This window comes from Pelodiscus sinensis, chromosome 10 (genome assembly GCF_052426305.1).
Source record: "Pelodiscus sinensis isolate ZL-2025 chromosome 10, ASM5242630v1, whole genome shotgun sequence".
In the NCBI taxonomy this organism is placed as follows: Eukaryota; Metazoa; Chordata; order Testudines; family Trionychidae; genus Pelodiscus; species Pelodiscus sinensis.
The window spans coordinates 39900930-39925044 of NC_143061.1; the positions used below are offsets into that span (position 1 = coordinate 39900930).

A 24115-nucleotide genomic window follows, 5' to 3' on the forward strand; every position below is an offset into this window, starting at 1 on the left:
AAAGGCTGAATGTTTTGTCATGAAATGCCACTCTAAATTGAATTTTTTTGTTTTTGTTTGAGGATAGTCTCATTCTACAAATGAGACAGTGTGGCAATCCAGACCTATCCACAAAGGCATACAAGTCTCTTTCTCTTCACTATTGTTACTATTAGAGGGCCACAGAGTGCACCATCACATATGATGATGGACAGGGTTTGACAAACCCCGGCGAGAGCTACTCGCTAGCCCCGCACTGCGCATGCGCCAGACCGGCACTGCGCGTGCGTGAAGCGCTGGTGAATGGGGTGCATTGCGCAACCGGCTGAAATCTACTCACCACAGGCGAGTAGATTCAGCGGTTTGTCGAGCCCTGATGATGGAAAGATTTCTCGACCAATCAAATAAACAGAGAATATCCATGGCCTCCAATGAGTGGAGAGGATGGATGGTAAAATGAATAGTAAAGGTGAAATAGACAAAAAAAAAAAAAAAAGACCTTCTGGTCATGTGTAATTATGCCTTATTAAAAATTTGAATTAACTTTTCATTTTAATTTAAAAAGTTGTATGGGAATAACAAATGGGCCATAGTTGGTTCCATACTGAGAGACATATTTTGCTCTAGAGCCATAGGTTGCAGACCCCTGCACTAGTGGAATGAATACAAACTAAAATTTCATACCGATAATGACTTTTTTAGACTGTTCTATTTACTTTATATTGAAATGTAAGTACAATATTTATATTCCAATTTATTTGTTTTATAGTTATATGGTAAAAATGAACAGTAAACAATTTTTCAGTGATAGTTTACTGGGACACTTGTATTTTTGTGTGATTCTGTAAGCAAGTACAGGCGACCCCCGCACTTACGACCTAATTGGTTCCTACAGAACCGTCGTAAGTTAAATCATCGTAAGTCAAACCCTTATTTCCCATAGACACAATGTCATAAATGGCGGTTCCATTCCTGGAAATCCATTTCATATCCTAAAAATACCAAAATTGACATGGAAATGGAGGAAAACTAAATTAATTAGTTCAAATAATGCACAAAAATAACTAAAAAGTGAAGACCAATGTGGTGGAGATGCATACACTTCAAGTGGTAGCTGCAGACTGGTGAAACTGACTGACTTGTGCGTTTCCTGTTTTGGGATGATGCGTGGAGTCTGCATCGTACGCTGTCATAAATGCAACCTGCAGGTGTAAATTGGGGAGTTTTAGGAGCTATCTCGCATGAAAAAAATGGTTGTACATGCGAGGGGTCATAAGTCGGACGGTCGTAAGTTGGAGGTTGCCTGTAGTTTTAAAGTGAGGTGAAACTTGGAAAGGTTGAGAATCAGCACTGAAATGAACTGGTAAGTGTATGTGGGGGGAGAGTGTGTGTCTGTGTCTCTGACCAGCCCCACTTCTCCCTTGGATGAGACTAGAACTGCTCACCTACATGTCATAGGCATTATACTGTCCTGAGTTTAAGAGAGATTCCTCCTTAGCTTAGGTGGTAGGTACCTGTGTTTTTTGGGGATCAGAAATATTTTGCTAGCTGCTCTGAAAATCTCAGTAGCTATGGTATGCAACAGTGACAGGAACAAATTAAGGTTCCCTGGGCCAGAGAAAGTGGCCCCCACTCTTCTGACTATATCCCTACCCCCTCCTGACTGTATTCTGACTGTATCCCTACCTCCTCTGACTGTGGCCCCCCCGACTGTATTCTGCCTCTTCAACCTGTGGCCCTTCTCACTACCCCTTTCTGCCCCACTCTATTTCACCTGCATGTTAGTATGGGAAGATTTACCCAGTGTTGCTTGTGTCTTTCGCTCAAATAAGTTTTGGTTTTCTTCATTTAAATAATTGTTCTGGGTGGGGCTGGGGATGAGGGGTTCTGTATGCAGGCTGCCCTGGGAAGAGAGGACAACCCCAGCCCTCTCTCACCACAGCAGCTTGGGGCCAGGTGAGATGCACCAGTCTATAGCCACTGCAGGACTATCAAAACTAAATGGGCCCTTATGGCCATCACAGTACAAAGTCTTTGTTAATTGTCCCTTTGCACTCATGAAGAATCCACCAGCAGAAGGGTCCAACTCATCAGCTTGAATCCTGGAAGAAGGTAATAAATATAGCTGACAAGAAATTCTCATCTCCTAGCTCTTTGGGGGTATGTCTACACTACCACCGTAGTTCGAACTAGGGTGGTTAATGTAGGCAACCGGAGTTGCAAATGAAGCCCGGGATTTGAGTTCCACATTCCACGAGGAGTAACGGTAGTTCGGAATAGGAAGCCTAATCCGAACTACCTAGTTCGTGCCGCATGTAGCCGCGGGCTCAGAGTCCGAACGAGCGGACATTTAAAAATGGCAGCGCCCGGCAATATGCAAATGAAGCCCGGGAAATTCAAATCCCGGGCTTCATTTGCAACTCCGGTTGCCTACATCAACCACCCTAGTTCGAACTAGGGTGGTAGGGTAGACATGCCCCAGCCCTGTGAGACCCAGGGTTACAAAACAGAAACTAAGATCCCCAAGGCCAGCCTGACATAGCTGGCAGATTACTACACTTCTGTCACTGTATAAACACTCATAAGCTTTAACCTTGTAACAACTCCTTTGTTTTCTTCATTAATAAATCCCTAGATAGTTTATAATAGGACTGGCTGTAAGTGTTGTCTTGACCTAAAATCTAAGGCACAAATTGACCTGAAGTAAGTGACTGAGCCTTTGGGACTGGGAATAACCTAAATCGTTTGTGATTTTTGCTGTATAGCAACCATCTATCAGTAAATCCAGCTTGCCTGGATTGAATGCCTACAGTATGGGTGGGGAACCTTTTTTGGGTTGGGGGCCACTGCCCCACAGAAAAATCACAAGCGAGAAGCAAAAACAAATACACCAACCAGTTGTGGTCCCTCCAGCTGAGAAGGAGAAAGGCATTCCTCATATTCCCCAGGCTAGTAGATTTGTGTGGTCCAGCCCTACGGTGGGGCACCAGGTGTGGTGCCAGCATGGGCTCCCCAATACTTGGGGGGGGGGGAACTTAGGCCTTGGGGGATAGATGCAGGCAAACCATGAGCCGGATGCAGCTGTGTGCCTGAGGTTTCCCATCCTTGGCCTAGGGGACTGTGTGATTCCATGGTAAGACTGTTACAGTGCTTTAGGAATTCACACGTTATACATTTCACGTAAGTTGGTGAAATCTAATTCTAGAACATAGCACCAGTTTGGGGTCTCTACCCTGATCTTAACAGCCTTCCCTGAGTCTGGCACACCTGGTTATGAATCTCTCTGGATACATGACACCTTCTTTGTGATTCTGTGCTATTTAGAATATGACTGAAGTTAACCCTAACCTGATTTCACATAGATATTGGCTGCTGAGCAAACTATTCACAAAACTGTTACAAGGGACTGCAATGGAAGTCAGAGTTTGGGGAAGGAGGATGGAAGGAGACAAGTGTAATGTCTCAGCTCACTAGCTGAGTGAAGATTCCCTCTCTTTAACCAAGAAATAATGCCTATCTGTACAGTTGGTCAGAAACCAAAATTTCTGTTCTGTGGGAATTTCCCACATTTTGAAATTTGTTTTTGTTCCATCTTGGAACAAGCTGAATTTCCCCAGAGAATAAAAAAGCTGCTTTGTAACTGTAAAAGCAGCATTTTAAAACCACTGAAGTGTTTCATTCTGATAAAAGAAAAAAACAATATTAGAGTAAAAATGCATTTAATGGAAACAAAGGCAAAACTAAATGATTTTACCCCCATTGAAAAGATGTTCAACATTGTTTAAACTGATTGTTTCATTTCTTTGACTTCTTTTGTCTCTCCAGCACGAATCTTGTTGAAATTAGCATGTTCTTGCTTCATGTTTTTATTTTGATAAAGCTGTGGCTCTGGTCCAAAAACTGTTCTGTTGAAAAAAATTTGGTCAGCTCTATCTAGATGGAAGATAAGCTCTGCTACTCCACCTAGTGGAAAGAGCCCCTGGCAATCCAGCTCTTGTAGTGAGCAGACTCTGCATGGTAATAGGAGTGGGCAACGAGTATCCAGAGCCAAGGGTCTGGGTCTTGCGTATTTGAATGACTCCTTTAATTTTTAATTCTATTGTACATACTAAACACCAGGGGTGCATCTAGACTGGCAAGATTTTGCGCAAAAGTTGCCAGCTGTCTACACTGGCCGCTTGAATTTACACAAGAGCACTGATTTTGTAATGTACAAAATCAGTGCTTCTTGCACAAATACTTTCATGCTCCCACTCGGGAAAAAGCCCTCTTGTGCAAGAATACTTGTGCAAGAGGGCCAGTGTAGACAGGGAAGAACTGTTTTGCGCAAAAAAGCCCCGATGGCTAAAATGGCAATCAGGGCTTTCTTGCGCAAAATCGCGTCTAGGCTGGCCATGGATCCTTTGCGCAAAAGCATCCGTGCCAATCTAGACGCTCTTTTGCGGAAATACTTTTAACAGAAAAACTTTTCTGTTAAAAGTATTTCCGCAAAGTCATGTCGCTCTAGACGCAACCCACTGGTCTGCATCCAGAGCAAGGAAGGGAGTATTTTGCTGAGAGCACCAGGCGATGCATTGGGATGAAAACGATCCTTAATGTATATTCAGGACTTTAAAAAAATATCTTAAATCAAGGGAGCTGATTCCTAAGCAAACGATGTGTGAATCAGCTGAGCACTTGATTTTCATCTGACTTTGTTTAAATATTCTATTCCAGGAGCTACGTGGACAAATTGTTATAGGTGGCCATTTGCACATACAGCTATAGGATTTAAGCAATTAGTGACAGAGACTGTATGTTTTATACTTACCTTGCTTAAAAATCATGTCCATTGCAACTATAAAATAATGGCTTCCATACAGAAGTATCAAGGAGGCCTTTTGCTTAGATTTTGTGAAGACAGCCAGGTGCACCAGTGAAAACGCACTTCAAATCTGAGGGGTTCTAGAAAGATGGTACCCTATGAATCTAGCTGTTCACATCGCAGTCTTTCTCCAAGCACCCTGCAGATCTGCAAAGCCTTCACAGCCATTAACACGAGTGTGTACCTGGAACAGTTTCCTCCTCTGACAGGGCAAGTGGTTATGCCAGAGGAGTTGCATGGGGTGCAGGGCAACACATTTTGTCACATGCAACCCTCTTCCCAGATTTACTGCTGGGTTTGTACTGATCATGCTCTCATGAACACAGCATGCCCAGTAACATCTGTTGAAGCCACTGCCCTCATTCTGCTTTTCTCCTAGCTCCCTCTCCTCCTTCGTCCCCATCAGCAGCTACGGGTCATCTTTGCTGCTTAAGAATTCCTGAGCATAATCCCATCATGAAGAAGTCTGAAGAAATAAGTTGCCAGTGGCCCAGCACAGACAGAGAAGATTAGTGTAGAAATTAATCATTTTCCAGGCAATGCTTCAAGTTGGATCACGAGGGATAGCTGATGATGCCAAAAGAAATGCTCCTGATTCCCACTATCGTGTTCCCAATGATGTTTGCAGCACAGAAAAAGCTATCATGGAAAAAAAAAAAACCCAGCAAGGGTGCAAGAGCAGTGCTTTAATCTAAATTACATCATGTGGGATCCAATTTATTTCCATTGTAAATAATTACTCCTGCTGACATTCTGCATGGCTTTAATGGGAAAGAGATATGGTTCCAGATGCAAGGAATGCATGCAGCTCCGTGTTCAGGGACCACACTCTGTTTTCATAACACTTTTTGCATGCTTATTTTATGGGTCTCTCGATGACGACCTAAATCCTGACTGTTCTTCAACAAGCCATTAATCTCCCAGATGGAAACTTCCTTGAATTCCATGTAGCAATAAAGAGTAAGAATATTTTCAGAGTCTGCAGTTAAAAGATGTGGGGGGATGGATCTTAATTAAGAGATGCCCTCCTGGCATCTAACCCTAGTCCCTAGTGCTGTGTGTGAATAGCAATCCTACTTAGGGTCTGATCCTGCACGAGTTTAAGTCTAGTGGGGCTTTTCCATTGACTTCAGGGGGAACAAGATCAGCCCCTAAAAGACAGGCTCAGTAGAGATGAAAGGGCAGATTACTGGCAGCATCTGTTTTCCACTGAGCTCAGCATCAAGAGGGGCTGTCAGAGAATGGATTCAAATCCTGATTCTCTGCCTCATCCCAGCTGTAGCCTGGGAGCTGCTATAATTTGTGATCTACATTAAACTGATTAAATTATAGGTTTGATACACCCAGTAGAGAGGAACCAATGACTTCCCTCCTCCCAGCACTGGAGACCACCTACCAGGGATGCCGCACCACAGGGTCAGTCACCAAGAGCGGACTTACAGGAAGCTTCTGCTCCCATTGCGGATTGAGACAGAGGTGACATCTTTTCCTGAATGTCTTAAGAAAGGAAATGGTCTTTACCACCACCAACTTTAGAGGTGACAGTCACTAGCCCCACTTGGTCCTAGAGTTGCAGACACCACCCAACAGAACCCACACTCAAATCACTGATTGTCACATAGATCACCAAGCTGCTACAGATGGTTACTACTCCTGGCCTGATTTTGCAGGTGAACTGGTGACTTGCAGTAGAATTGGCAAATTCAGAATCCCATGTGGTGATAGGAAGTTTATCAAGCCCTTGAGCCTTCCAGCCCCTTATAAAATTAATATTAACCACACGTCAGCATGACCTTACACAGAAAGTATATAAATCCCACTCTACTCCTTCAGTGAGTAGGGGGATTGCAGTATTTGAAGTGCTAAAGGAATAGGAAACACTTCTGTTCACAGAAGTGAAGGTCTGAAATATTTCTAGCCCGACAGCTCAGGAGAAGTTTGACATCTCAAGGACACACAAAAGGAGAAACAGTCACTCACTGTACCTTAAAATTAGCAAAGCACTCAGCAGAAGTATCAGAGGAAAGCATCGTTGCTTGGAAAGGCATCAAGGACATATGAGGGGAAGCCTCCAGTATTTTCATCTAAATTCATAGGTCTCTACCTTACTCCTACACACGCCACACAAGCCTCCCTGATAATGGGACACTTATAATCCCAAAGTTCCACACCTTTGAGATGCACTGGGTAGGGGTCCCTCTCCAGATGGGGCATGCCCTCCTGGCCAGGCATAGAACAGCAGCCTCTATGACTGCACCTCTTAGCAGTCCCTTCCTCCAAGCCTGCCCTGGTTTGTCTTGTCTCACAGTTCTGCCCACATAGCTTATAGTCTCAACACCTTCTGGGGTAATTAAGCGTACCAAAAAACTGAAGTCTAGTGATCTCTCTCAGGCCACCAGCCTTACCTTGGATTCAAGTAGCTCAGTGGTTTGAGCACTGGCCTGCTAAATTCAGGGTTGTGAGCTCAATCATTTAGAAATCTGTCAGGGATGGTACTTGGTCTTGCCATGAGGGCAGGGGACTGGAGTCGATTTCTCAAGGTCCCTTCCAGCTCTATGAGATAGGTATATCTCCAAGAGGCCTTGTCCTACCAGCCCTCACATTAGGTGCACTTTTCCATCTTCTTTCTTGAGGGACTGTAGATGAACACGAGTGCTCTCTGTACTCTGGTTTCCAGCCCAGGGATCATATATTAATCAGCTAAATTCTGGTGTTTCTCAGAGTCACTTCCTATCTTCATCTGCCTCCAGGTTCCTTCCACAGAGCAACTCCTGCCATGTTTTCTCTCAGGAAATTCCAGCTCCTTGTCCCACTGTGTGTCCATTTGTAACAAATACAGAGGCTTCTAAGGCTCCTGGTAGCCTGCCACTCCTTACAGACTATGTCTACAGCAGCTACCTAAGCTAGGGAGCTTAGAGAGGCTCTTCCCAAAGGCTGTGTCTACACTGGCGGCTTCTTGTGCAAGCACATCTTGTGCAAGGGTTCTTGTGCAAGAGGTCTTGTGCAAGAAAATGTCCACACTGACATGTGCAAGCTGTGTTTTTGCTCAAGAGCACCTATGGTAGTGTGGATGCTCTCTTGCGCAAGAAAGCTCTGATGGTCATTTTAGCCATAGGTCTTTCTTGCGCAAGAAATCCCTGCCGAGCATCCACACTGCCCTTTTGCACAAGAGCTCCTGGGCAAGAGGGCTTACACCTGTTAAAAAAGAGCATAACTCTTGCACAAGAAGCCCTCTTACCACTCCATACTGTAAATTTCCTTGCACAAGAGCGGGCGAGCAGTGTGGTCGCTCTGCGGATTCTTGCGCAAGAAGAGCCATACTTGCGCAAGAAGCTGCGAGTGTAGATGGAGCCTAACTGTCTTTCTCTAACAGCTCCTCTTCTTAGAAGCCTCCTCTCTGTTTAGCAGCATGTCTTTACATCCGAGCTCTGGTAGCCTTCTCTCAGGCCTGGGGGCTTGTTAGCCAGTTAGCTGCTAGCCATCCATGTAGGCAGTTAAATACTTCCAGGTGATCCAAGATGGAGTCAATCTCCTTAAAGAAGCCTGTCATGAATAGACTGGGCCCTAGCTGCCCTTAAAGGGGCCAGCCACCTTATGATCTGCCCTGTCACTTCTATGGATTGAAAATGATTTACAGGAGAAATAAAGAATCATGCAAGTGAGGCTATAGAAAGACTCCTTTGCACTAACAGAAGGAATTCCACAGCATTTTCAATTTCCTCCATTAATAATTTGCATCCCTCTCATTGTGGGCCTTTCACACATCATATCTCACCATTGGGCCTTAACAAGTCAGAGATATGGGTGCATACAGGCAATCAAAAGAGTAAGACCAAATTTAGAGCAGGTCAGGGCACAAACCAGGCCATTGTCCATGCAAGTGCTTAATGTTCACCTACAATTCATTGATAAGAGCAAAAATTTGAGTACCGTCTTTGCCATCACAAGCAAGATGCCCACAAATCAGGAAACTGGGCCATGGTCTAAAGAATCACTTGCTAATACAGTAGTGACTCTCAATGACAGTTAACAAAAACTCACAGCAAACACAGAGTTCTACTCTTCAACCTCTGTATCTTTCATTCCATCCACCACTTGCTAAATCCAGATAAAATTTCATAGAAAGACTCAATCTACAGTAATCCTAGTGGGCTAAGAACAGTTAATAAAATGCAGAGCAAGTGTCTCAGAGCAATAACGTTGCTGTTTCTTCAGTGGCAAAATATGATGGATGTTCCTTAAGAAAATAGCACTTCAGTGACTATGATTTATGTGCCGTTAGTATATACACACACCTATGTGCCACACTGGAGCTGCAGAGAAAACGCTACTGCTGCTGAACAAATCTAACAGCTGTGTGACAGATTTCACAGTATTGCTCAATTTAGAATCCTGTGTATGTAGCGATGGCTCCTTTGGTACCGTACATGTATAGGCAGAAAAAGCAGGGCTATTCACTAACCTTGCATAGAAACATCATGTAGCAGTGTTTGTGGAGATGTGTAGCAGCAAGGATGCTCATTCACTCTGCCTACCACTGCTGCCCTGGTAGAGAGACATCTCTGCCAATTATTACATTAACAGCCAAGCTCCAACCTGCTGACAGGCTGGACTGCAATTTATCAGCATCATTAGACTACATCTGCTGCTGAGATAGAAAATGGCAAGGGGTCACTTTATAGGGTTATGTATATGTGTGATAAATGCCAGCAATAATGCCCTGTTAAGGTCTCAAGAGAGAGACTGTCATAATCCATGAAGACAGCATCTGTACTTTCTTGGGTATTACAAAATGAGTTTGGGGGCTGTGTGGCTAATATTTTGGAACATTATTTCAGTTTAACTGTTTATATGGCTTCATTCACCATAGTGTCTAAGCACCTCCAAAGATTTAAAAATAGAATAGTAACAGTATCTTTCTGCTCTTTCCTTCCCAGACTGGAGAAAACATGGCTGGATTGGCTTGCCATTGTGTGTGTGGAATGAGCATTGTGTGTAGACATGGGACAGAGCACCCCTTTGTCAGAAAGCAATCTGAAGCAATACGAGCAGAGTGAGGTTGGTGGCCATTCCTACCTCATGCAGGAGTGAATTCAAGAGCTTCTTGTGAAAGTTCTGCCTCCCACACCTCCATCTATTGATTGACACGTTCCTTGTTTCGGTGGAATAGAGCTGCCATGGGAATGAGGATTCAGGAACCAGTCCCATGGGAGACTTTGAATGTCATCACATCTTGAACTGAGCCCTGTGACCCATGGAGAGCTGTGGTGGTGGGCAGTGCAGTTAGGAGTTGAATTTGTACCAGCTGAAGGTTTTTCAGGATGTGTGATTTCTTCCCTGACTGTAGGTCAGGCTTTGCTTTCCTGTGAAGCTCAGCTTGCTATTGGATGGCAGCACACAGTACTGCCTGCATCTGTCCCCACTGCCTTGTGGGCTAGCAAGAGAGGGTGCAAGGCTAAGAGTAGAGCCCTGAAGGCAGTCGACAGTGAGGTTTAATAAACTATCTTCTGGCAAGCCCTGCAACATCGCTTGCTCCAGATGTAGAGCCTTCCTTCCTCTGGAGTTTGCTTGTACAGCTGAGAGGGGGAGTCTGGTCCATGCTTTCCATACTTTTTTCTGACTCAGCACTTGCTGAGAGTATTCTGGCTGCATCACAAATGGAGAGGGATAGCTCAGTAGTTTGAGCATTGGCCTGCTAAACCCAGGGTTGTAAGCTCAATCCTTGAGGAGGCCATTTAGGAATTTGGGGCAAAAATTGTCAGGGATGGTACTTGGTCCTGCTGTGAAAGCAGGGGACTAGACTCAATGACCTTTCAAGGTCCCTTCCAGCTCTAGAAGATAGGCTATCTCCATTTATTAATAGAAGGCATTCCATCTTGTTGCTCACTCCAGGAGGAACAAACAAACAGGAAATAGCAGTTTACCAATGATAAACCAACTTTACTGGTGTAGAGCACAGCACTAGGGGTAACACCAATGATAAACCAACTTTACTGGTGTAGAGCACAGCACTAGGGGTAACACCAATGATAAACCAACTTTACTGGTGTAGAGCACAGTACTAGGGGTAACACCAGTCAGTGGGAGAAGTTATCACACTTCCTTGGTCAGATATCACCCACCTAAGGCAGAGCAGCTCCAGCCAAAAGGATTCTGACCCCCCATGTTTTGTCTGTCTCACTGGGTATATGAGGCTAGGACAAAATCCAAAAAGCAGACTATAAACAATCAACCAGTATTTTTACACTTGGAATTAGGAAGGACAGGACTCTGTGCCCAGGTATGATGGATGACCGAGAAAAGACAGATTTCATTAGAAATGCAGCTATAATTGATCAGGAGCTGAAGCTAATGTTGCTATTGCAGGGTTACAGGACCCTAGATTGGCTGATATAGGTACAATCAGGGGGAAAAGTTGCATTCTTTTAGAAAGGAAAACATGGAGTATTTTTGCAGTGAAGAGCATGGTTTTGAGAACAATACAGATGCCAGTAGGTAAATGTGAGAGGATTATTATATTGCAACTCCATATTTTGTGTGGCTCAGTCAGTATAGTTAATGTTTGTGCACCCACATTAAATAATGATCCTGAGCCTAAGGGTCATTTCTACAACAATCTTTGGGAAACATTGGATTTGATACCCAGACAAGATAAGCTGATTCAGCCTGGCAATTGTAGTGACCTATTTTTGTGGCAAACCTCAACACAAAGTATCCTGGCAGCATCCAAGACCTCATCACCTGCACCAACTCAACATGGTGCTGACTTGAAGAAGCGATCTTCAGTGTGTACTAACAACACTCGTTCCTGTCATAGTGCAGATGACGATACAGGCAGTGCACTGATCATTAGCAGAGTAAAAATACAACCGAAGTGGATATCTAAAGCTAAGAACAAAGACTATACTTGAATAAATGTTCTGAAAACATGTGATCCTAAACTGTGTGCAGAGTATAACAAACCCCTCACTCCTAAAAATGCTGAAGGTGATACAGAGAAAATGCTGAAGGTGATACCTGCAGAAAAATAATTATTAAATCAAGCTTAATACACTTGGTCCTAAAAAAAAAAAAACCCAGGAAGCAAGATTGATTTGAGCATTACAAACAGGACTTGCAGCCATTCATTCAAGCAAACAAAGAAGCTTACGCAAACATACCAAGAAGAAACAACACCTTTACTTCAAAAAAAAAAAAAAAAAAAAAAAAAAAAAAGCTGTGAAAAGCAAAAGGGTTGCTGCAGAAAGCTTCAAGGAACTGTGCAAATGGGTTCTGGAGAAACCAGTGCCACAGTGTGCAAACTGCAGCAGAGGCTAGAAATTTGTCAATCACGTATGATGGCATTAAAATAGCTGTTGGACCAAAAATATCCAAAGAAGCTCCTGTCAAAACTAAAGATGGTCATGTCTTGACAGACAAATCACAGCAGATGATGGATTGGGTAGAATATTAATTAGAGCTGTACTTAACTAATAACAATATAGCTGATAACTGAAGTTTGATATACTAAATGAGCTTAATAGAGATCCAAGCATTGAAGAGCTAGATAAAGCTTTAGATTCTCTGGTTATTGGATAAGCAACTGGAAGAGACAGTATTCCAGCAGAACTACTCAGATTTGGGAAACCAACTCTTTTACTACATCTATATAGTCTTCTCCTTCAATGCTGGAAAGAAGAAAGTTCCTCAAGACATGTGAGATGCAAAGATTACTACCATTTACAAAAATACAGGAGACAGGAGTGTTTGTAACAACTACAGCGGCATTTCAGTTTTCAACATCTCTGGCAAACTGTTCACTTGAGTGATGTTTACCCAGCTTCAAGTACTTGCTGAAAGGGTCAACCCAGAGACACAATGTGGATTTCCAGTAGATAGATCTACAGTAGATACGATATTCTCTCTTTGTTTACTACTGGAGAAATGTAGAGAGCAAGGGAAACCACTTTTTATTGCCTTCATTGACCTGACCGAAGTGTTTGACATGGTCACTAGATCCAATCTGTACAAAGATTAAAAAAATGGATGCCCCCCAAAAGTGCTCATCATAATATAGTCTATGACACTAGGCAAATCACAGTGCAATTCAAAGGCATTTCCTGTGAAAGTTGAGAGATAAAAAAGGATTAAAACAAGGATGTATCTTGGCACCAACACTGTCTGGAATATTTGTCAGTACTTTAGAGCTATGCATTTTAAAATGTTGAAGATGGTATTTAGCTTTGTATGTGACCTGATGGCAAGCTGTTCAACCTTGCCAGACTGAAAACAAAGACAAAGATCCAAAAAGTTGCTCTGAGAGAATTCCCTGTTGACACTGCTCTTGTGTCTCAGAATGAAGTTCACCAACAGGAGCTCAAATCACCTCCAAGATTCATAAAAACAGGAATCATAGGGCAAGGCATAGAATGCCACCTTCCATTACACTCAGCCTTGGTCTGCACTACATGGGAAGGTCGAAGTAAGATACACAACTCCAGCTACATAAATTACATGGCAGGAGTTCTGCTGTTCACACGGCAGAAGGCCAATAGGACCAAATTCTCCCATTGGCTTTCCTTACTCCACTGGTGCCGATGGAAGCACCCTTTGAGTTTGATCTATGAGGTCTGTGTTACACCTGCTAAATCAAACCCTTGAAGATTTATCACAGCAGCGTAGATCTTCTGTGTAGTGTAGATGTGCCCTCAGAGACAGTCTCCAAGCCATGGACTCATTTTGTTACCTGAGAGCTACTATTAACAAGAACTTGTCGTTGGATGAGGAGTTGGACATATGTATCCAGAAGGCAGCCACCAACTTTGGTCGTATCTCAAAATGAGCATGGAAGAACAAGAAGCTTATGATAGAGACTAAAATCTTGATTTATAAAGCCTGCATAGTCAGCATCCTCCTTTGTGGCAATGAGACATGAATTTCATATAACAGGCAAGAAAAGACACGCAACAGCTTCCATCTCTGGTGCCTGAGATCCTTTCCAGGCATCACCTGGCATATAATTTCACCAGTGAAATGCTAACAAGGGCCCAAATCTTCAGCCTGACAGCTATTATCAAAACACAACTGTCTTCATTGGTAAGGTTATGTGTATAGGATGCAAGATGGAATACTTCCTAAAATCATCTCATATAAGGAGTTAAAGGAAGGTCAAAGACAGAGAGGACACCCAAAACTTAGGTTTCAAGACACCTGCAAGAGAGAGATTTTAAAATGCATTGGTACTGAGCAACAGACTTGAGAAGCCCAAGTGAAAGATCATTCAAGTTGGGGATGGAGTCTGGAGACAGCCATCACAGATATGCCAAACAGTGGCTCTCTACGCTCAGAACAAAAAGACAAAATACAAAATGAGGAATTAGCCACCGACAACAGGAAAAGACCTTACTTATATTGTGTAACCACCACCAGGCAGATTTCAACCTGGAACTTCTAGAGCTTTGTGTAAGTTTCTACTGCTTGAGCTAAAAGCCAGCTGGCCAGCAGCTTAGGCTGTAGAGCTCACTCATTCTTATCTCTTGCTGTTAGTGGTCTAAGTGCCACTACATCAGGCAGTGAACCGTACTGGTAAGTGTGCAGGTTACAGTTGCACTTGATGTGATCAAATCTATCCAGATTTGGCTTTTATAGTAATCAAAAAAAGCTGCAACTCCCAACTGTGACTTCACATCCACAATAACCAAACATCTGTAAAAGAGCCATTAAAAAGATTTCTTTCTTAGAGATAGAGCGCGACTGTCTGTCTATCTTCTGGCAGCATTACTGTGGTATCTGAGCACTTCACAATCTGAAATGTATTTATCCTTATAACCTCTCTGAAGTAGAAAAGTGTTATTGTCCTCATTCTACAGATGGGGAATGGAGGCACAAAAGGTGACTTTCTTATAGTGACACAGGAAGTCTGTAGCAGAGCACTAAATTGTACCTGGATCTGCTAAGTTCTGGTCCCTGCTGGTTCCCTCCTTCTCTTCCAGCAGAGGCCCAATGTAAGTTAACTGCCACCAACCAGATTTTCCTTGACCAAGGAGTCTCCCCTCTCTCCTACCTATACTGTGTATGAGCTGATGCCACCAAGAGCCAAGTTCTCCGTGATCCCTCTGCTCTCCAACATACACTAGGTCACAACATCCTTTAGTTCAGCCATCCTTCTATCTAACTAGATGGGCCACATTTCTATGGCATTGCATCCCCATGTGCGAAGGTTCAGCATCACTCATTAAAATTTGACCCAGCTGCCCTAGAGTGGCATTGAAACCACCCAGCTGGAGCAATCCTCCAGATGGCTCTGTCCTGATTTGGTAAGTGACCAGTGCTTAAAAGTGGTCAGAGCCTGTCCCCTTCTCCTTTTGACATGACAGCCTATGAAACTTTGAACAAGTGGAAAAACTCTTGGAGAGACATTTGCAACCCTCAGGCCACCCTATTTGGTCATAAGACCAGGAAAAAGGTGATCTTGCTCAGTGCTTAATTTGTAATGAAATAGATTGCTTTAAAAATTGAGCATTTGCTTTACTTTGATAACTGATGCAGCAAGCCTAGAAGAGCCAGAGCTATAAACTGCCAAGCCTCAAGATGCCAGGGCTCAATCCTTGCTACCCCTGGCACTAATTAAACACTGATCATGGGATTGTTTCTGGCCCTTGTGTAAAAGGAAATGCAGAGGTATGTGAAGATGAAAAAATAGAAAAAATAATTAACTAACATGTCCATTGGCTGGATTCACTCACTGCTTAAATTAACAACAGTTTGGATCACTCTAGACATTCTTCTGGCTCTCCAGTCCAAGAGCTGGCCTTTCTTACAAGGCATAATGTAGGTCTAGACTAATAACATGGAGTCTTGGAGGAAGTATAGAGCTTTCAGATGTAACCAGAGGAACTAAATAGTGTGTATGAGCAAGACATAACAGAGGGCCACAGTACAGCCCAGCTGTCTCTCGTTTCATTCTCCTGTACTGCATATGTTGCTGAGGTGTCCTGTGCCCCATGTTGCTTACGTATGACAACCCTTACTTCAGAGCAGGCCTTCCTTCATTTGTATAAATGTTCTGAGATTCTTGGGTTAAAGATTCTGTACAAAGGCAAAGTGTCATGATACCTTCCCTTGATTGAAAGTATCTGGTAGGATGCCTTTGTTATGCTTTCAAGAGAAATATGTATGAGGGAGGCTGTGTAGCAAATTTTCTGGAATAATATATTCACTCAGGTGTTGGTTGCCATCACCATTGCGTCTGAGTACCATGTATTTACCAGTAGAAATAATAGTAACCATTTCTCCTTCTCAGTTTCCATCTTTCCCAGCCTGTAGGAGAAGGGACTTGATTAACATATAGCTTTATCCTCATATCCCCATGGCAATTAGAAGCAGGAAGTACCCATGGAGCTGGACTCCTGATGTGCAGGAAGTATTTGGAGCCTGTGTAGATTGAAAACATCCTGGCTCCCCATGCTGTGGGCCCTACTTGAATTCAGAGTCACAACCAGCTCTGCTGTAGGCAGGGCTCTCTATATTGGCAAAGGCAGGATTTCCACCTTAATTGTACAGGTTGTATTTGTGACAGATGAGAAAGTTACCTATAAGAGTGAGTGTAACCCATTATTGGCCTTAGGATCCAGCATCCCTCAAGGAGCATTACAAAACTACATGTGCTGTATTTCATTGAAAAGGAGATTGCTGAGCTAACTGATGAATAAAAACCACATACTGTTTGTTCCCTGTTTATGGTTCCATCAAAGGCTACATCTACATTGCAGAGTTACGGCTGTTTTTGCACAAAAACTTGTGGATTGTCCACACAAATGCATTTTTGTGCAAGAAAAAGTACAGTACAGGAGGCCCCTGCTTTACGATGGCCTGATTTATGAGCCCCCTGTTTATGACATTTTCCGTAAGTGCAGAAGGGTCCAAAATCCCTCGACTTACGTCCTTGACCCCACATTTACAACAGCTTACAATGCCTGTCGTAAATGCAGGCTCCAGTTACGATGCCCCTGACTTGCAACCTATCCCGAGCTGATCACGTTGCCCGTTGGGGAAGCCTGTAAATCATCAGAAGACAGGGCTTTTTGCTCAAGAGTTATTCTTCTTTCTATGAGGAATAAGCCTTTTTGCACAAGTGTTCTTGTGCAAAAAGGAGTGTGTGGATGAACAACAGAGGTTTCTTGTGCAAGAGCTTCCATGGCAATGTGGACACTCTCTTGTGCAAAAGCACATAGCAGCGTGGACACGCTCTTGCACAAGAACTTTTTGAGGAAGATCTCTTCTGCAAAAAGTTCTTGTGCAAGAAGCCTGCAGTGTAGACGTAGCCAAAGAGACTACCATTAGCTATTCCAGCACATATACAATATTCAGTGCTGCCATGAGATGTGTGCCTATTTAAAGTATTCTTTTGAGACAGGAGTACATAATTAACTGGTGTGTTGAGCTAGAAACTTCTACAATTGGTCAGATCACAAGCTATTATCACAATCTTCAAGCCAAGGCATATTAACCATGAATCTGACCCTATGCACTTGTGGGAAATAGCCACACCATTGAGGAATATAACACAAGTCAGATTTTTCTCTCTCTCTAACAGCCTGTGACTACACGGAGAAGATGAGTAACACAGCCTCCTTTGTTTTGAAATAATAACGAATGGTGACCTTAAAGTCACCAGGCAGTCTGTGAAACATCTTTGCTTTCTGTGTCATTGCCAATTACGTATTTAAGCTAGATGCGTTTTCCTGAACAAATCTAAGTATTGATTTTGACAAAGCCCAAAAACAAAGGACATAAATACATGTAAAACTATAGAGTATATTTTCCCTTTAGTTATGCACAGCACCAGGAAAATTCTAGGGCTGTGTCTACATTGGCACCCCTTTCTGGAAAAGGGATGCTAATGAGACCAGTTGGAATTGCAAATTTCAAGTAGGAATAAGGGATCTTCCAGAAAAGGGCTTATTTTCCACAAGATCCCGTCTAGACTGGCGCTTTTTTCCGGCAAAACCCTGAGCCGGAAAAAAGCGGCAGCCATGTTCATGCAAATGCCGCGGGGGATATTTAAATCCCCCACAGAATTTGCAATTCCGAAGTGTCTCATTAGCATCCCTTTTACGGAAAAGGGTGCCAGTGTAGACACAGCCCCCATGTTTATCAGGTCTTTGTCAAAGCGATCACATTAGCCTTCACACTTATTAGCTGGATTCAGTGTAAAGAGATCCCAGATAGAGAGATATTTATACTATATATTTTATTTCTCAATTTATTGTATCACAATTTAAGCCCAGAGAAAAGCTGATTTTAGTTGTGTAAAGTTGAGCTGTGTATGTTTTTTTTCTTTCATTCTTATCTCCAGTGCTGTCAGAAGTCATTCATCCACTTCACTGATGTGGCCACAGAAGCAATGAGACACAGACACTGCAGTATGATTAAATATGGAAGCTGGAACCTACCTCATATCTAACAGGGGAAACCTCCCCAAATTCCCCCCATAGTTGATACCTATGGCCCCTATAATTGATGCACTATTAGCCTAAGGATGAACATGATGGCCAGGTCTAACCTACTCCCTCAGGCCTATGGAAGGACCCTGACTTGAATCCAGAGTCATGACTAACTCCCCTCCTCCATGCTGGAGGAGAAATGAGGTGAGGCGAGCCACAAACACTCTCACTATACCATGTGAATTGCCAGAACCAGTGCCCAGGCAGCCCACTGCATTACAGGGATCTCTGTCAGATTCTTTCTAATTCCCCCCCACCCTGACACACACGCACGCACACACCCTCTGCTGAAGTTGGGACAATGCATAAACCCCCAAAACCAGACTTCCGGAATGTTGAGTGGAAAGGGAAATGTCTACCCAGCAGTTTGCTGATTTTTGCCAAATTATAAAAATCGATTCTGGCCCCCCCAAAAATTGTCCATTAGCCAAGTTACCCCCCAGTTGTCCCTCCCAGTGACCCAGCAAATACATAAAAGATGGGGCTAAACCAGGGAAGCCTACAATGTGTACCCCACCAAGGTAGCAACACTTCCTCCCTTGACCATCAACACCCCACAGGAGCCTAGTGTAATGCTGACAGGTGGAACCAAATCTGGAAACTCTGGAGCTTAATGCATGAACTTCTACAGCTTGAGCTAAAAAGCCAGCTGGGACTCAGTTAGAGCTGTAGAGTACACTCATCCTGTCTCTCTGTGAGTGGTCTAATGCCACAACATGGGAGAGTGAACCACACCCAGCAGTTACACCCTTGTTGGCTGTAACTGTGAATGAAATAAGACCTGAGCCAGGACCCTTCCCCCGTACCAGACAGCACAAGGATTGTGTGGAGTAGGATAGAAGAAGAAACATTCCCTCACATGCTGAAGTTGAAGGGCAAGAGCTACAAAGGGGGTATCCCCATTGCACTCTGCTCTGCCCTAGCTAGTGGAGTGAGCAATTTCATAACATGCTTAGCTCAGAGTAGTGTACTGGCTGCATTCACAGTACAGAAGCCTGTAACTCTGCCTTTATCAGAAGATGTCGTAGTGAAAACACTCTAATTTCTATGGGTTTTGTAAGATAAATACATGAGAAGCAATCTCAAAAGGCCAGACTGTGCCAGCCGCCTTACTCCACAAGTAGCTCATCTGATTTCAGTAGAGCTACGGTCCTATTGAATGGGAGTGGCCCCACCACATCCCAAATCATTAGAGCAGTGATTGTAATTTGCAGCAAACATTCCAGTTACAATATACTGCTGAAAATATGACAGCTGTTGGCATTTAATTTTCCTGTTCAAAAGAGAAAGCTAACCCCAGTCATTAAAGCCAAAGTTAATTCAGTCTGAGTGGTAAAATATTGTAGAAAAGTATTCTAAGCCAAAATTGCCTACCTAGTTTGGAGATATTAGCTATAGTAATAAATAATACAAATTTCTATTTAGATACACAATGTCAAGATTGAAAGCTCTTTGCAAAAGGAAGGTACATAATTCCTACTCCATTTTTATAGGGGGTGGGAGGTCAAAAGTACAGACAGAAAGGGTTGATTAAGTCAATATCAGAGTCAAAAATAGAACTTAGAATGCCTGATTGCCAGTTCTGTGTTCAGTCCATTGTTTCTTCTAGATATAGGGACTCAGTTAAACAAGAAGCTAAGAAAAGGACCCATTACTGGGACATCTGTTTGGAGTAGTAAGCAAACATCATTCCCAGGAAAGGTGTTTCTTTATTTAAATAACAATTAGTGCCAACAGAAACAATAAACTTTAAATACATAAGACAATTATATACAACTCAGTACTATAAAGTATATATACATCATTTTTACAGCTACAAAAGACATTTATACTAAAATAAAAGGTCTGAGGAGAAAGCAATGGAAAATGTGACAACTCACATGTCAGTCTCAATTGGAAAGTTTCAGGATTCAAGTGATTCCAGGCAAAGTGCCAAACTTAATTTGGCTTCTTTCAAACTTAAACAGCCCCCTTTGGCGTAAATCTATCAAAAGCTTTATATGGTCTGATCTAAAGCTCACTGAAGTCAATGGAAAGAAAACCACTGACTTCAAGAGGTTTTGGATCAGGCCCCTGGTGACCAATAAGGTGTTTTCCAACTACAAATAATCTCCTGATGTATCAGAAGGCTGAAGTGATATGTCTGTGTAGCCTATCACATTATATTAACCCTTCAAAGGGAAAATAGAGCTCCCACTGGTAAACAGCAGAAGTGCAGAGGGCTTTAGCCTCAGTTAATTTCTGCTGTTCAATGTTTATGTTTTTCAAAATGTCTCTCAAGTGCTAATGCCAATGGATAAATCACAGAGCTATTTTAACATAGGAAATATGCAGGAGCATTTTATAAATACATTCCCATGCAATGCTTTTAAGATTTCATTTCTTTTGCTCTTAGATGTAAGAACTAAACATAATGTTATTTTAACATTTAATGCATAATTGAAATAATCATTCTTGGATACAACATTAACCATACATTAGTAGCTAATGCATAGCATGAGCATTTGGAAAACCACAGTGCCCTTTGAGGAGGAAAAGTGTTACAATAGTAGTTTAAAAAAAATATTTAGCACAATAGAGAAAAGCATGTGCCACATGCAAGCCAATAGTGAAATAAAAGGGAGCAGGCAAATGATGCAGCCTGATGTTTATCTACTTTGGTTTCAATAAAATGTAAGGATCAAATTCTCTGATGATGCAAATAGACACAGTTTCATTGGTTCCAATGGAGAATTTTGCCCTGAATGCTTAGGGTGAAATCTAAGCCCCCTTAAGGTCAATGGGAATATAGCCATTGACTTCAGTGGGGCCACAGTTTCACCCTTAGTAGTTAAAATTCTGCTCTGAGTTAAACCATGGAAGACTATTTATTTCAATACAGTGTAACAGAGCAGAGCTAGCATTTCTAGCTCTTTCAGTCTGTACCAAAGCTCTTTTAACTTGTTTTGCACTGAAAGATCTCTGACTTTTGCAATCAAATCTATTTTGCTAAATGTGCACTTCTAATTGGTCATGTGAAGTCGCTGAGGCATCTTCAAGTAAAACTGGAACTCTCTGTGGCTTGATACAAGGAAAACACAGTAAAAATACATCTAGTAGGTCACATATCTCTGAGAATGGACATTAACAGTGATGATTCAAAACTAGTCACCTCCACTTGAGTAACTTCTCTCAACATTTCCCAGACATTTGCAGAATTCTGAAATATGCAGAGAACATTTCAATAACAGTTACCTACTCAGAAAAATATTCCCCGTGTTCTTAGCGCTTACAGTAAAAACAGCATTCAGGTTGCCTAATTTTTAAGTTTCACGCCGATGTTTGTGTATTCAATTCCTCATTTTGCCAGCTTTCAAGAACATATTAGGCTCTGGAGCACAACTGCCAACTGAGAGTTCATTGAGCAGGCAAGTAAAACTGCAAGATCTTAACATTAATTTGACTCACTCTTTTGCTAGTTGATGGTGCTGCTTTTCAAAGACCTGCAAGTGCTAGGAATTCTTGTGGATGTTTTCTGAAGACCCTTCGCTGCTTTCATGCAGAAGGGCTTCTGACACTTCCCCCAGCTCATCATCCAGCACTTCCTCTTGAATGGTGAAGTGAATATCTGGTGAGGAAGACTCAGAGCTCACACTGCTTCCCTCCATGGAGCAGATAGCACATGACAGAGATGGTACCATACTTTCTTGCAGCACGCTTAGCATCATGGGGATCTGGATAGACCTGAGTCCGGACACAGTTGGCAGAGGTTTCATGGCTTCTTCCCAATGCTTTTCCTCATCTTTGTAGAGCAGAAGCAGATTGGATTTCTCTTCTTTCCTCTTGGATTTCATGTAGCCCAGCATTATTCCCATTAGGAAGATCCCATAGAAAGACATGACGATCAGAATGTAGAAGTATTCATTGCCACTGTTCATCTCTGGAGTCTGGGGATCAGCAGCCAATGTGGTTAGGGTTATGTTTGTACGGTCCATCTTCAGCATCCACACACTTTTGCCAGAGTTTTAAGCCTAGAGGAGAATGCGCTTGTTAGATATCAAATGACAGATCAGATGTTTGAAAACAAACCCCCTATAGACACGCACAAATTAAAAACCCAGGCTGCTCTTTGTCACTCACAGTGTGTTGTTTTTTAAAAGCTGGCCGAACCAAACAGACGGAAGTTTGCATAGTCTGCAGTACTTGGGCAATATCTAATCTTCTAATGAAATAAAGTTCCAGTACAGAGAGTATTATACAGAAAGCACATAACATTAAATGATAACAAATACAGCTTTAACATATAACAAAACCCAAATGCGGACATTTTAGCATTAGGAGTAAAAGTGGAAAATACTCTACTAGCCACATTTATGTTACTGAAACTGGCAATTCTGCTAGCTGCCAACCTTGCAGTAGGAAAAAGAATGTTAGAAGTGGTATTGCATTGAATGGTGTGGGAGAAAGAAAAGGGACGTGAGACACTTACGTTACTATGAAAATAATCCTTTACTTCACAAAGCTCAAGAGATCTTTCCTCTGCCAAATGCCGGGTGTTCTGAACACTTTGCTCTGCTGCAGTTAGAATATATAGTCTCTTAAGAAATGTGTCATCACGTGTCCTGGAGGCAAAGTTTATAATAGTTTTGGGTTGAAGTCAACAGATGAACTCAAAGGATTGCAGTTCATCCTGCTGAACTCTTCACAGCTGTGAAAAGAAAAAGGGCTGGGAATTCAGAGTTACTTTTTCCTCTCAGGTTAGAAATCTGATCCCACCACTCGCCCCTTCCCCAAGTGCTAAATTTGAACCGTTACACCAAAAAGCTGCTGGAGGCAGTGAAAAGTCTGTTAATCATTAACTCCTCTTTATCATAAAATACAGAAAAACACATTCACCATTGTATAGTACACTGGGGAGAAGCCCCGCTGCAGCCATGTGCAAAGTTACTGCTTTCTAAGTCTGTGGGCCCAGATTCTTTGGTGCCCCAAACCTTGTTTAAAAGGAGAGTGAAGGGTTCCCACATTGGAATGGTGGTGACGTCCACATACTTTGCTCTCACTTTGCATAAGGGGCAAAGCAAAGGAGCATCAGATCTTGGACCCTCAATAAACCTCTCTCAGTACAACACCCTTGTGTATAAATGATAGTTTCCAGTCGGACCAAAAAGCCAACAATACTCACTGTTACAGGGTGATATTCACCCCAAATCCAAAATGTTATGAAAGGCTCTCTGCACCATTGAAACCAATGGCTGGGCTGTCATTACAGGCTGCTACTGTAACTTTCCATGAAAATTGGGGTGCATAGAGGTTTCCACAGCAGCCCCTGGTAGCCCAGTGTGGGGTGCAGACTAGCGAGTAAGTCCACAGAACCTATCTACAATTTCACTGATCAATTGACCCTAACCACTATCTCCTATAAGTGGCATAAGGAACCAGAGATTATTATGCCACCATAGGCTCCAGTACAAGGAAGCAGAAGGCCCATGCTGCATCTTGGGAAAATTTCACCTCCCTATGTCATCCACCCCCAAAGCCTGGTTAGGCAGGCCCCATGCATGTTATGTGAATGTCTCCCATAGCAGAGCTCTTCAAGGATGCTTATGTAACAGGACACTTCCATTCCAGGCTATATTTTACCCTTGTTATAGTTTCCTTCCTCATAGGTTCTGAGCTTTTCCATAGTAAATTGAGGATTCCTTCAAAAGGCTCCAAATGTGTTACAGCATCCTTACATGATGTTGGTTTATATTATTATACCCATTTTACAAGTGGATATGCTAAAGTATGGTGAAGGAAAGTGATCTGC

At 42.7% G+C, this 24115-nt stretch overlaps 1 protein-coding gene across 1 annotated transcript in view; it reads right to left on the minus strand.

Moving 5' to 3' along the window:
* LOC102450210 (uncharacterized) overlaps positions 1-23076 on the minus strand; it is a 174846-nt gene extending 151770 nt beyond the window's left edge. The window contains exons 1-2 of the transcript XR_012906209.2: positions 22796-23076; positions 21775-22337 (exon numbers count right to left, since the gene is read on the minus strand). The gene's annotated coding sequence lies outside the window, so the exon portion shown is untranslated. The remainder of the gene's footprint in view (positions 1-21774; positions 22338-22795) is intronic.
* Between the last annotated feature and the right edge of the window lie 1039 nt (positions 23077-24115).